Consider the following 498-nt stretch of genomic DNA (forward strand, 5'->3'; position numbering starts at 1 on the left):
TCTGACTTTTGCTTTGATTATTTTTATGTTTTTTTAAAAATAAAAGTATTTTATTATTTTCCAGTTATATGTAGAGATAGCGTTCAGCATTTGTTTACATAAGATTTCCAATTTTAAGTTTTTCTCCCTCCCTCCCCTCCTCCCCCAGACAGCAGGCAATCCGATATAGGAGATATATATATATATATATATATATATATATATATATTTTCAGTGTGTGTATATATATATATACACACACACGCACAAACACATGTACACATATACATATATACATATACATAACAACATTAAACAACATTAAACATTTCTGTATCAACAACATTAAACATTTCTGTATCAGTCATGCTATAAGAGAAGAATCAGAGCAATAAGGAAAAACCTCAAAATAGAAAAACAACAGCACCAAAACCAAAAGAAATAGTATGGTTCAATCAGCATTCATGTTCCATATTTCCCCTTTTTTTTTTTTTCTGGATTTTTAGAGCCTTTTCCATC

Source organism: Dromiciops gliroides, chromosome 4 (assembly GCF_019393635.1).
Source record: "Dromiciops gliroides isolate mDroGli1 chromosome 4, mDroGli1.pri, whole genome shotgun sequence".
In the NCBI taxonomy this organism is placed as follows: domain Eukaryota; kingdom Metazoa; phylum Chordata; class Mammalia; order Microbiotheria; family Microbiotheriidae; genus Dromiciops; species Dromiciops gliroides.